The 12,345-nt window shown below is 40.7% G+C and overlaps 1 long non-coding RNA gene across 1 annotated transcript; it reads left to right on the forward strand.

Moving 5' to 3' along the window:
* Positions 1-307: 307 nt before the first annotated feature.
* LOC140907186 (uncharacterized) lies at positions 308-9,867 on the forward strand. The gene is made up of 3 exons (XR_012157408.1): positions 308-381; positions 7,065-7,218; positions 8,093-9,867. It is a non-coding gene; the product is annotated as an uncharacterized lncRNA (long non-coding RNA).
* The last annotated feature ends 2,478 nt before the right edge of the window (positions 9,868-12,345 follow it).

Raw genomic sequence — 12,345 nt, forward strand, 5'->3', positions numbered from 1 at the left:
TTTCTTTTTGCGAATACAGACTAACACGGCTGTTACTCTGAAACATGAATATGTGTGGCTGCTACTTTCATTTGTGCAAAATATATGAAATTTAAATTTGCTATGCTTTAGATTCTGCTGTACCTGGAAACCGTTTCTGCAACGCTGTGCACTTGGCATGGTGGAGAATGAGTGGCTGATATCATGTATTGTCATTTTTGTATCAAGGCTTTAGCATGCCATTCAGTGGGGGAGGAAAAAAAAAACATATTAATGAATATCTTCCTTGCTTCCTAGTAGTCCTAATGTAATATGCCTCCTCTTTTTCAGAATAACTCTTCATACCTGATGTCAATCATTGCTTAGAATGTGGACTCCATTTCATGTGAATAAATGAATAAGGTAGCATGCCATTTCTTTTCAGGAAATTATGCATACACTTTGTATGGTGAAAAGCCATTCTTCCCTCAAGCCCACATGGGTGTTTCAAATATTGGCGTTTGTAGAAAAAGCAAAATGCTATTTGGAGTCTGCTTAAAGGGACACAATCAAGATTTGTAGGCCCAACATTTGATATGTAGTAAGGACCCTTCCCCCTGCCTTCTTAGATTCATGTCCAAAGTCCATGTAACCTTTTATAGCTCATGTCAACGCTCATGTCTGCTGAAAGGAAGACCCTCCCCATCCCCCAAAGGCCAGCAACTCAGACCTTTCTGCTGAGCCTTATGAAAACAAAACGGGCATGTATGATTGAGGGAAAGGGAAACTGCTGTTTCAGTCTCCTAAAGGCGTCTTATAAACTAGTGATGGAAAATCATAATTATGAACATCATTTTGCAGTCTTAAAATGATGCTTTGTAGATATTTAATTTTTAATATGCATTCACTTGGACACAAAGAATGATCATTTTAACCCCAAATCTGGTAGTTGCATATATTGATGTTACTCTTTGGCAATGTTCAGATGAACTTGCAAAATAGGAGGCAGGGGGAGGGTGCATCTCTCCTGTCTGCTAAGCATTCCCGGCTACTACTACTACAGACCTATTGAATCTCCTTCAGTATCTGCCATTTTTAATGTTTAAGAATGCTGGGTTGGTTTCAGGCCTAGTAATATCTGTAGGATTTTGCTGAGCATTGCTATAGGCCTCAAGAGCCTTGCAAATAGGAACATCCTGCCCAATTATAGCAGGCATGCAAGGCTGCTTTGGAGTACAGGATATCAGATATGGGACAGAAAGGGACCACCTGGGCCATCAAATCCTATCCCTTGCGATCACAGCATCATATAATCCCATTTATAAATGTGTATCAGATCAGTCTTAAAACTAGGTTATTTGCCCCCACTACTGCTATGGGAAGGCTGTTCCAGAATGTCCCAGGAATGCACCTGAAATTATTCTACTGTGTCTTGTGTGGGGAGATGTGGGGACCCCATGCAGAGCCAGCGTGCAGTCACCGGAGGCCTCAGCGTAGTGTTCTGCAGGATTCTGTCCTCAAGAGCAGTGGATCTCAATCTTTTCCAAACTGGGACCCCATCTTACAACAGACTACCATTTCAGGAGCCCTTCCCATCTAGCCATAAATAAGGGAGGGTGGTTGTTTCCCACCGAAACATGTTTACAACCCCTCGGTGGGCCTTACTCCCTATTTGAGAATCTCTGTTTGAGGGTATGGATGAGCAGCTGGTGCATGGGCAAATAAGGGAGGGTTTGGAGTACAGCCCATGCACCCACAACTACATGGAGAATTTGGCCAAACCTTCCACAGCGAGGCGCATCGGCTGCAGAGTCAACAGGGGTGGCTCTGGAATGTGCGATAGCCTGAGAAACAGTTTCCACTCTGAGCACTTTACCTCAGTCAGGACTGGTTCCCAGTTGAGGATCGGTCCCTAATGGCACATGTGAAACTATTTTAAATGCCAGTCCGTAGAGCTCGGACAATGTATGCCAGCTGAATTCCGGCCCCATAAATGCATCACGCTCTCAGAACATTGTGCTTTTGCTTGTTTGAACTGCCCTCATTTTTTTTCCTCATTTTTTTAAAAACAGTATGTTAGGTTTTGGTACTAGAATTTTACCCTTATTGTTTTCACGCAGAATATTACCACATTCCTCCTCAGTCTGACTGACTTTAAAAGTTGTGTTGTCATTAAACTATTTTCCTTTTCTTTTGTGAGAGATGGACAATTAAAAACATTCCCACTATGTGTAAATTCTCCTTGTGAGGAACAGAGCAGATTGCCTGGATCTTCTGGTTGTTGTTCTGGCTTCAGTTTCAGAACTGAATGCACTCCTTCTGCTCCATCTGTTTGAGTTTTGACAATGCAGTGGATAGAGCTGGAGGAAGTCCCATATATAAGGGTGGGCTAAGCTTCACATTTTAAAATTGTATTTTAATTGAGTAACTGGATTCAATGCAAATGGAAATGTAGCAGGGTATAGAGTGTTTCCAGTACTCTTTTTAAATCCAAAATTCTCTTACCATTACTATTTACCATAAGAAGTATCTTCACAAAACTTAAATATAATGAGCATTATATTTAAATGCATCTGCTATTTTTTATTATTGTTCTTTTCTTCCAGTGTTGTTTATTTGATGTACCTTTTGAATTGCTGAAACATACATGAGTAGCCTAGAACTTCACTTCTGAATGCATCAATATGTATTTTTTCCTATTAAATAAACAAGATGTTAATTAAGACGCACGAAGAAAGATAAATGATCACATATTCTTTAAATAATTATTTGGTCTACTTTTGCAATATACTTACATTTCAATAGACAATGGGACAAACCCTGCACTCAGATGTATGCACAAAGGGCTTCCCCTTAATTGCAGTGTCTCTGTTAGCATCTTTTGGAAAACAACGTCTTCTTCTTAGAATCTTTTGTATAAACTTCTCACTTCATATTCTCCCTACAGCCTTATTTCCTCTCATAGGTCAAATTTTGCATTTCATGGGTGTGTATCCCTTTTGTCTCCCTTACATTAATTATTCCTGTTCATCTTGATGATTTTCTGTTTTATGGAGAACAAGTTTAAGGACCAGAAATACAAAATCAACTCTTTTTGTAATGTGACTGATCCAGGGTTTTCTGATTTGGGCCTATATAAGATCTCTGAAAAAAATGTCTTCCAGCAAGGGAATGCAATCAACTCTCACTTCATTAACTTGCTAACCCAATAATTGACACCAAACAAAATTTGGCCTCTCTCCACTTTTCAGGCAGGACATGATCGCCTAAGGTGCTGAGGGAATGCACCTTCCGTTGCTGTCACTGACTCGCAGCAGATGTCCATTCCCCACAGTGTAAGAGTTTACTTAAGCACATGTTAAGGTGCATATGTCCCAGTGAAAGTAAGCACGTGCTTAAGTGCCTTTCTGACCCCAGGCTAGTGCTGTAGTCAATTCTTTTATTGCCAACAGTTCCTTTCTGTAACAAAACAGACTACTGTACATTTAATAACACTTTAATATAGTATCTTTGTGGCTTTTTTTTACATTCTCACCGCTTCACAAAATCTGACAATCAGCAGTGGGTCTGCCAGTCATTAGTGCACATTTTCAGTATCCTTTTGTAGATTCAAATATTTGAATATTTTGTGAGAAATATTTAAGAAGTGCACTGCAGAGGAAAAAAAGGACACTAATCTCCACAGACTGCCCTGTTGAGGTGTGGAGTTTGATTTTAGTTTCATTGGGGGGAAAAAACCCACTCAAACTTAAAATAATTCATCCTACAATTTAGGGCCTCATTTTGCACATTTTTAATTGCATAAATGAAGAGTTTGCAGGATCAGGAGGTAGGTATGAAAAAAAAAGAAGTGCAATTTGGAGGGTTCTGTTACAGCTCAGGCAGAATTAGGGTTTAGGTTGTGGATACTGAAAATTTCAACCATCCATGTATTTTAAGGGACAGTGTGTTAAGCTTGCTGTTAGAATAGGTCATTTCCTAATCTTCAGTGTTTGAAGATAATTGTCTCTTTGAGAAATTTGGACTGTTTGCAGGGCACACTAAAAACATATGAACGTAAAATTCATGAATTGCAAAGAATACATTTATAACATAGTTATTTTTTATTAATGAGTAATTCAAATCTCTAGAAAATGACTACACCCAACCTATGTAAACATACCAATTTTCAGGTGAAAGTGTTGCTCTGATCAAAAGTTAACAGATACTGAAAACAGGGCCTACAATACATGTCTAGGTTCAACCTGAACTACTGGGTCATGACTGCCACTTCCACAGTCTGCTGTGCAATTAGAGTGGTCTGATATAGCTGCTAATCCACTTTTTGGTCTTGGGAGCTTGGGCATCCTAGACACATTTATTAAGGTTGTCTCAATTTGGCAGTTGGTATTTTATATACATTTGTGGACTGGTGTATTTTCAGCTTTTGATTGTGTTTTAGCCATGTGTGTTTGGGGCCTTTGGACAAAGTGATTAAGCCAATCCGGCTTCTGGGCAGGTTAGTGCCTTCTGGGCAAATCCTGGCCCCTGAACCAGTTTCTAAACAACAACAAACTTGAAAGGAGATGGTGTTGAGCCCCCTGCTTCAGTCAACCTGTAGAGTGACAGCAGGGCCACTCACTCTGCAATGCTCATTCAGCATCTGTGCTGCAGTTGCCTCCACAGCGGCACGGCCCCTACAAGGAGAGACAAAGGGGGTGGCTTTTAGATCCATTGGCCACCCCCACACCCCACCCCACCCTATACTTTGGGGTGGAAGGAGGCAAGCCTCCTGGGGAATAGATCTACAGGGGGTTCAGACTAAGTGCTTCCTGCCTCCCACACAGCAGAATTCCTTCAGTTTTGCTGCCTAGCAAGCTGTATGTGCCCCCAGAGAGCAGGTGGACAGGATTTGCTCACTGGTTTGGAGACAGGACAAAGAAAGAGACTTAATACGGTAGACAACTTTGCTTCAATACTGAGGGGAAATAAAAGCATCTTGCACTACAGATATAGATAATTTTGTTAGTCTGCCTTCTCAATTACCTGTTTGCAAAAGCAGTTGAAATGAGATTCAATTTAATTCAGAAAGTAGGTCTCTCGGCATGTTTCATAATATTGTTCAGAAAATCACAGAAGTGCAGAGACAGTAACAGTTGCACTTGGTAAAGATCCCTCTGCTTCTCTGTCCATGGAGCTCAGGGATATCTGAGGAGTGGGTTAGGGCCATTTCCTTTCACTCCAGAATGAATTCAGAGTCTTTTCTGAATATCAGTTACTGGAGGCTGTACTACCTTACAGTGAAATATGCTCCTGATTGACTATTGTGAATGGTCTGATAAGAGACAGGGCTTTGTGATTATAAAATAGTATCTACTTTGTGTAGGGATAAAACTGTTAGCACTATTATCTCTGTAGGGGGCCACTGTTATTTTTTGGCATCTTAGACAAAGGCCCTAATTCTGATTGCATGTACACTGACGTAAATAGGCAGTAACTCCACTGAAAGCAGTGAAGTTTACAGTTTGAAACTGATGTAAGGTCAGAATTAGGCCCCAGATGACAAACTGACTCCTGGTTCTGTCAAGCATAGTTGTGGAAGCTGCACAAGTTTATTTTTAACATTCTCTAACCTAACAAGGAATTTCTATGTATTTTCTCCTTTTACAGCCACATAGTACACTTTGGTGAAGTTAATCATGTGCAGCCTCAGGTGACTGCTGCTTGTGCTTCTAGTTTATTTTCTAGCCCTACTTTCACTCTCCCTTATTAATAGATATGCTGAGGTTTCAGGGGAAGCTTAACTGTCTAGAAGCCATTTCTCTTGAACTAGCTGTGACATATACCCGCCTGAGAGAAGGCACTCGCTTTCCCCTCAGAGGGGTATCTGCTTTCATTGGGAATCCTCTCAAACGCTGGCATTGCAGAAACAGGTGCCCATCATATTTTGTTCAGCTAGGAAGCACTATGTACTCACTCTAATTACAAATCCTGTGATCTGGCCCTACTTCAGAATTTGCAGCTTGATACGTATTGCTGTATGTAACCTCAGACTGATTCCCCCCCCCACTAATTAAGATGTTCTGGAGTTCAAAATGCCTGCTCTCTACTTGAACATGTAAGCAGGGCTGCTACCCCCACACTCTGTTTTTTTAAAAATCTTTTAAAAACCCACTGCAAAAGCTACACATAGCAGATAGAAAAGGAGGACTTATGGCACCTTAGGGACTAACCGATTTATTGGAGCATAAGCTTTCGTGAGCTACAGCTCACTTCATCGGATGCAGCTGTAGCTCACGAAAGCTTATGCTCAAATAAATTGGTTAGTCTCTAAGGTGCCACAAGTACTCCTTTTCTTTTTGTGAATACAGACTAACACGGCTGCTACTCTGAAACCTGTCACATAGCAGATAGATACTTTCACTTTTGAGTCAGATATTTTATTTGTCTGCTTACAGCGCATGCTGAACAAAGGAATATGAGCCTGACTCTGTCTTATAGCTGGTTCTAGTAACTTTAGAGCCTCCTACTTTCTCTTAGTTATTGGACTACTTCTTTAGCTCAAGTGGTAAAAGGCTATGTTCTTGGTGCAGAAGCCCCAGTGGTGGCTGTGGTATGTAGTGGCAGAATACTGAAATGCTCAACCATGTGATGCTTACCTGTGACCACAGTGATTTTTTTTTTCCAATTCACTGTCTGTTGTTTGAAAGTGTAATTAATTTTAAACACCTGCTAATTAATTAACTAAATGGCTGGCATTATCCGGGGGCAAGGACTAATGTAGCCTATAACCCACCTGGATTCATTTGATTAAAAACTAGTCACAAAGAGATTGATCCTGTGAAGCGATTGAGTGTCTTCAATTTTGTTTGGTTTCAAAAGGGGCTGAGGATCCCCAAAAGACTGAGTCCATGTTGTCTAGAGATGACATCACAAATGTGAAATGTAAACTGTTGTTCTTATCACAACCATTAAATACAAATAAAACACACATGAACATATAGATGGATATGCCAGTTGATGGTTTGGGCATCCTTAAATGTGATCTAGACATATTATCGACCATGACCATCTATTTTATCCTTCTCTTTGACACACTTTATTTTATCCACGTCTCATGGTTACAGGGCTAGCTACACCTCTGTCTGAGAGCACCTCCTCAGCTGTTAGGCCGCATGCCTTTACCTATCTGGAGATGGGATTTCACAGTTCTCTCACTTCTAGACCAGGACCTGGACTATGGTAACCTATGTGGCAACCATGATTATCCTACCAGTCTGAGTGAGTATGGGCACCTGACCAGCTCTAGCATTGTCCCTCTTAAATGTTTGCTGAGAGGTGGCTTATCGTGTGCCATTCTTTTCCTTCCTATTTCATCCAGACAGTCCTCTAATGAACATAATATATGCTTACAGTAAACATCCCAATAGCCAGGCCAACATACAGTATTCACAAATCATTACAGAGCGGGTCCAAATGCCTAGCGCATTCCTGCTTTATGCCAAATGTTTTACCTTTTGTCTGAGCTTTGTTTAACTTCACATTAGGGAAATTGTGGGTGGCAGGGGAGGTTCTGTGTCAAGGACATATTAGGCTTTAGATTGCTAATGGGTGGAGAGCCACACCGACTGTTTGTGTGGGGACTGTTTGTTGAATATCAGCCTGGCTCAGATGTGCGAGAATGGTGAATGCACAGTCTGGTCTATTAACTTTAAACACACATTCCAGCATCTGAACGTTGGCCTGTTATGTGAGGGATTTATTTCCAGAGGGGCATGGGGGACACAAAGCCAATACTAGGAGAAAAAGGTGAACTTTACGTACCAGCAGTATAACAGTCAAATGCAGGTGACGTTTACAGAAACAACTAAAATTATGTGATATTTTGAGTCCTATGAGCTCAAATATCCCATCATAACAATACTGACTGAATGATGGGTATGATCGTCACCTCCTCCCACCTTATATTAGATCCCCAGAAGTAACTGGTGAGACAGTGATATACCTATGGCTTAGGTATACATAGAGGCAAAAGGGACAGGTGGGAGTCCCTTTAGGCCTTCATGAGATCTAGATGTGTGAAGCTGGTTCCCTAGCCCTAGACTGCTTGGTGTAAATAGTCATTTGGGGTTTGAATATTTATTTTCTCTTGTAGAATGAATTGGTCAGGAGGTGTATGAGCTGGAAGGGGAAAGGGCCATTCTGAGAAGACAGGATGAAAAGAGAATGAGAATGAGAACAAGAAGATGAACCTGAGGAAGAAGCTGAATTCCAAAACATATTGCCCAGGCAGTATTCCCTTGTGGATTACCATGTCCCAGTTGACATACGAATGTAGAAGTGATATACTCTATGGGTTGTCCAAATTTTCATTTGGCTCTGATTGGAGTTCATAAAAGATATGTGTACCTTGTTTTCAGAAACAAAAGCTGCATCCATGCATGGAAATAGTTATTTGTGTATATCAGATACCACACAAAGTGGTATGACTGCAAATTTGGACTGCACACCAAATGGAGGTCCTCTGAAAAGCTGGACCTACATGCCCAGTGAGTATGGAAGTGTGTTGCAGATGTGAAACAAATATATGTTAATAAACAGTACTTGTAGCCCAGGATCTGAGCATAGCTCAAAGAATTTAAGTCAACTTCTGAGCTGATCCAACTTAATCAATGTGGCTTCTGTTCAACAACCTAGTTCTTTCTATTGTGGAGTGTGTCTGTCTTATGAGATAATGATAGTCTATCTAATCATCTCACCTTGTCACCACCCCTAGAGATTCGTAGACACTGCTGAGTTGAAACATAGTGACTATTAACACATTCTTGGAGAGATGCCTAGGCCACTTAATGAGCTTGTGGAGGCTTTGGTGAAAAAAAAAATCCTTCTGTTAACCTCTTCACTGCTGAATATATGTACAATCCTCTGTGTAAGGAAGTTTGTGATTTTGTGCTGAGATATCCTATAACTATTTGCTCTTTAAGATATCAAAGGAAAGTTTATATTATGGAGGTGATAGTTCTGACTGCATAGCTAAGGATATATTGAAAAATGAAGTCAAAGAAGAGAACTACCCAACTGAGTTTCTATAAACAACAACAACATATATCCTTCCCAAATACACACCACTTAATACAAGGGCTAGATTTATTTTTTTCTGAAAATGACAAGTCATTCCATTGAATAGGTTAACGGTGAGATGCATATAAAATGATCCATTCTTGATTTTTTTTCACTGGTTTTACATTTCTTTAGGTCCTTCCAATTTAATACTATTAAAAGTTGGAAACATCAGACTTAACACACTTATCAACATTAAGTGTGTGCCAGAACCTGGCCATTTTTCCTGCCCTTTTGCACCATTCTGGCCCTCAGGATTTGGCCTTAATAAGTTAACCACTTCAATCCCCATATAGATATATAAGAGATTATATAAGAAAGAGCATGAACCTTAAGAAAAGAAGGGAAAAGGTAAAAAGAATGATCATGTGTGTAATTTGGATAGAATCCTTTATTGCTTAGTTAATTTTCATTTATCCCAAACTTCTATATATTTGGGAAGAGTATAATTCTGGCCATAATTTCCTGAGATGATACCAGCTTTCTAATTCAAGGAAAACAGTCCTATAAGGTTAGAGGCAAAGGACTCTGTCATCTTTGAAGTCAAAGTGCTATGTACACACTTCATCAGCAGAAATGCATTTCTAGTTAACCTTTTTCATGATTTCACTAAAATCCTGTAATAACATAACATATATATTCATGTAATTAGTTATCACAATTGTTGACTTTGTGGGTGAAATCCTTACCTCACTGAAATCAATGGCAAAACTGCCATCGACTTGGGGCAGGGAGAGGGGCATGATTTCACTGTTTGTTTATTGTGGACCCGACCTTACTCCCAGTGAATTTTTGGTTTCAGAGTAACAGCCGTGTTAGTCTGTATTCGCAAAAAGAAAAGGAGTACTTGTGGCACCTTAGAAACTAACCAATTTATTTGAGCATAAGCTTTCGTGAGCTACAGCTCACTTTCACCAGAGTTTTGATTACTTTTACCTTCTGCTTCCAAAACACACAGCAATCTTAGAGTTGCTCATGCCAAGCCACTGGCCAGGTGGCCTGGACATAAGGAGGGAGCAGGGCCTTGTCAGGTGCTCATCTGATGCTCCTGGAAGTTGGTTTGCAGAATCAGACCCCCCCAAACCAACTTCCAGGAGCATCAGATGAGCACCTGACAAGGCCCTGCTCCCTCCTTATGTCCAGGCCACCTGGCCAGTGGCTTGGCGTGAGCAACTCTAAGATTGCTGTGTGTTTCGGAAGCAGAAGTTAAAAGTAATCAAAACTCTGGTGAAAGTGAGCTGTAGCTCACGAAAGCTTATGCTCAAATAAATTGGTTAGCCTCTAAGGTGCCACAAGTACTCCTTTTCTTTTTAGTGAATTTTTGGAAGTTTTTCCAGTGACTCCAGTGGGAGAAGAAGCAGGCCTCTTCTATCAAGAGAAGTGGTTGTATTTCAGTGGTAGGTAATGTGATAACTATACATTCCCTTCCCCTCCTCACAGGCGTAATGTGAGACTCAATGTGTGTTTGCAGAGTGTTGTGCAGTCCTCAGATAAACTGCACTATAGGACAAAAAGATGGCTAGGATTTTACATTCCAGACCCGCAGTCACCTACACAGCATGTGTCATACGTGGTCCAAAAAACGATCGGGATGCAGTAGCACAGCACATGTATGTATTTTCTAAGCTTCCAGGAAAAGAGGATTTTAAGCAGATAGAACTTAGTTTCCCTTTTTAAACTTTGTAATATCTTTGTATCTGTTGTAAGGAGTGCTATAAAAATCACCACATTTTCACCAAACTCCAGTAAAGTCGTAGGCCACATAAAAAATGGGAACATTTGAGAATTCCCCAAGATGTTGTGGTGGCTAAAGCATCACACATGTGCACGTATTCATGGATATTTTTAGGTTTCTAAGAGATCCAAAACACTATCAAATCTTAACTGCTTTTTCACTCTGCATTTTGCAAGCCCTGCTTTGTGGCACGCATTCCTATTGGTATCATGCCAAAGTAATGGCTGAATAACGAGAGACCCTGGCACTTACGTATATTTTCTGAAGCTACATAAAATGACAGTTTCAGCGATGTGTAACTTAACATACCCATTAAAATCCCTAACCGATAGTGTTCCCCCTAACCTGTGCCAATCTTGAAAACATAAAAATCACTCCTCCACAATCTTGAAATAGTCAGTATCCCTGTAAGCAGCTAATCCCTCCTCATAAACCACACAAAAATACTCCTCTGACATATCATATTACAAAAATTACTTTGTTTCTCTTGAAGAGCCAGACACTGAAATGACAGGCCCATCTGCAATGAATTCAGACTTACACTTGTTTGCTATAGAGATTAGGATCTGAATTTCACCAGGTAGTCTACGTTGCTGTCATTCAGGTCAGACTAATGTACAATATGTAAATCATTTTGGACTCTCCACATCTCCTTTCATATCAGCCTATCTTGCATTCTGTTATTTTTCTGTATTTGTAGCTTCTTTTCATTGGCCTGTGACATAAAGACACAACCCACTCTTTCCTTTCTGAACGTTTCTCTCTCATATAGACCACAACAATGCATGATTCTCACCCTCTTCACTGTGAGCATTAACTAGATGATTTGATCAGCTTGCAATGTACCTAGTACACGTGCAGTGCCTGTGGGAAAACAGTTACCACTTCACATAGCCTGACTTAACCTAGCTGAAATGCAATGTGAGACTCTAGAGCTATCCTTCCATGGATCCCCCCAACCCAAGTGTAAAGCCCTCTGGCCCATTATGGGAGGTTCTTCCTGAACTATTGCCACTTGTGGGGTGAGGCCTCTGCCAAGCTATTTTTACAAGAGGTTTCTTTTAAATCTCTCGGCCGCTCTCCTAGTCACATTGCTGCTCTCGGGCTCAAGAGCAGCAGGGTGGCTGACAGGGAGAGGGACACAGTCCAGGGCAGGTGGTGTAAGCCATGAGGCCAAGTGACACACATGCAGGCTGTGTGTCACGCAGCAAAACTGCATCTTGACATGCCTGGCTAATCATTAATCTGACACTGAGTCTTACTGTTTCCCAGTAAAAGCATCATTTCTGGGAAAAATTCCTTCGGATCTAGACATCCATGGGAAATAGATTTGCAAAGGGGGTCTGGGTGTTGTATTTTCATTTCTGCTCAAAATGCTGCTATCCAGACTGAAAATGCTGCATGCCAGGCAGTATTAAATAAAGAGCCTTCTTGTCAATTTCTTTAAGTGAAGTGCTTGATGTAATGATATGTTGCAATGTTAATTTGCTTGCTTCTTTGCTTTTATAATGTCTAAAGCACCTGTTTTGAACATCTGGGAGACTGCAGAATTA

Source organism: Lepidochelys kempii, chromosome 2 (genome assembly GCF_965140265.1).
Source record: "Lepidochelys kempii isolate rLepKem1 chromosome 2, rLepKem1.hap2, whole genome shotgun sequence".
In the NCBI taxonomy this organism is placed as follows: Eukaryota; Metazoa; Chordata; order Testudines; family Cheloniidae; genus Lepidochelys; species Lepidochelys kempii.